The sequence below is a fragment of the Triticum dicoccoides genome, chromosome 2B, assembly GCF_002162155.2.
Source record: "Triticum dicoccoides isolate Atlit2015 ecotype Zavitan chromosome 2B, WEW_v2.0, whole genome shotgun sequence".
Classification (NCBI taxonomy): domain Eukaryota; kingdom Viridiplantae; phylum Streptophyta; class Magnoliopsida; order Poales; family Poaceae; genus Triticum; species Triticum dicoccoides.
The window spans coordinates 804,775,384-804,777,460 of NC_041383.1; positions in this window are offsets into that span (position 1 = coordinate 804,775,384).

The following is a 2,077-nucleotide window of genomic DNA, read 5'->3' on the forward strand; positions in this document are numbered from 1 at the left end:
GTAATATAACATGGCAGCTAGGGCTTGCATGGCCATCGGCGGCAACACACCGGGTCGCGGCAGTCCCGCACCTTGTGGTCGCGAGCCAAGCATCGGAAGCAGTGGCCCATGTGGCTAATGTTTTTGGGAGGGGCTGAGGAGCTACGTCGGGGGGAGAGCTGGGGTTGCATGCTATAATAGGAAGAGATGAGGGCCAGGGCCAGGGCTGCATGGGCGCGTAGGTGCTGGCGGCAGTCCAACGGGTGCAGAGGGGACCGTATCGGGTTCCCCGTTGTCACCTCCCGTGATCTGCATGCATGGGGAGGAGAAGATGTCGCTAGCGCGCGTCGTCGACGCAGGAGATGCGGTTGACCACAGAGGCGGGCCCACGGGGCGCGACAGAAGGCCAGGAGCACATGCGCCCAACAGCGGACGGCTCCTTCTCGCAGCACGAGGAAATCCGGTGGAACGGGACAAACACCCTGTTGGAGCCAGAGGGGCATGCTGTGCGGTGCCCAATCCGAGAGCCTGCATGTGACTGAGCGACGCCGAGGGCGGCAGGCCGAGGCGACAGAGATTGACAGCGCTGACGCGGAGCCGCGGGCGACCAAGTGGCATTCAGGGGGGGGGTGTGCGCTACAGGAGAAGGGAGGCTGGCTGACTCGAGCCTCGAAGAGCCAATGGGAAGCGGGTTGGGTTCTGGGTAGGGAGAGAGAGGGGATCGTCCCATATCGCATTGGTTGTCCGTAGCGCTGAGAGCCACAGGTACGGACCTGTCTACAGAAGTAGCACGCGAGACAGAGAGAGCGGAGGCCACTGCAGCTGTAGGGGATGGCGCAATTGCCAGCGGCGGGGGCTGAGGAGGTGAGACAAGCCAAGGGGCGACAAAAAACCTAGGTAGTGAGCCGTTCGCAGGGGGTGGATTAGCATGGAAACGGACCACAACCTGCTTAAACCTAGGTAGTGAGCCGTTCGCAGGGGGTGGATTAGCAACAGAATGAACTTGGCAACGTGCAAATTAGCAACAGTAAACGAGAATAAGCGGAGATTGACAATATGGATTAGCGGGCGAGCCAGCGAAGATCCAATCCAACCATTGACCAAGGCAACCATGGCCGGCGCCGGCGGGGGCGGCGCCGGCAGGAGCACCTCAAGCCAGACCACAGTTGGAGAGGAGAGCGGCGACTCATCAGACAGAGGAGAGCATACCGGGGAGGAGAAATAGAGCATGCAGTATTGAAGCAGAGCGTCGCCCGACCCGTCGTCCCCTGGCAACGGGCGACGCAGCATGCCGGGAGTCGAAGCCGCGAGGAAGCCTGAGCGGAGAGGCCTCCCCCGCGCTAGGTCGAGGACAGAGGCGTTGGAGATGTCCGTCACCACGGGTCCCGACTGCAGGGTGGACACCGGAGTGCCAACCGCCCCGGGATGGGGCTCGGCGGCATGGGCGCCCGCCCCCATAGATGGCATCGGCGGGGTGGACGCCGGCCCGGGGGCCGCCGTGGCCAGCGGCGGTGGCGGGGCAGCCTGGTCGCCTATCCTAAAGCTCCCAGCGCCACAAGTTGCTGACCATATATATTTTTAGAGAGAGGGAGAGAGATCATGTTGGTACAACGCTATCCATCCCATCCAGTATATGCACGATGGGCAGAAACACTTCCCATAGACATCACAGATAGATTGTACAAATCATTCATGCAATCACTCCGCAGTTCCATCGCAAAAAAAATAAAAAAATAAAATCACTCTGCAGTTGCCAGGGTACAAAACGGAACCCTGGATTTTCTTCCATTCAGGTGAATGCAACTCTGTTGAGCTTCAACTGTCACAAACAGAAACACTATGGACTTACTCCGCGCTGCGCTTGAACTGTCACGAGCACAGTAGATATGCTGTCATCTCGATTCTTCTATTCTTCTCTAAGTAGTAATAAGCGACTTCAAACACATTAATTAGAATGGCATGTCTAGAACACGGTCAGAGGTAACAGGTGCTACAATTGGATGATGCCCAAACCATATTAAAAAAATCCAAGGCTCAACTCACAGCCATTGTCGTTAGAGATTCTTCAGGTTGCGGCAAACCAGCTGAAAGAATATAA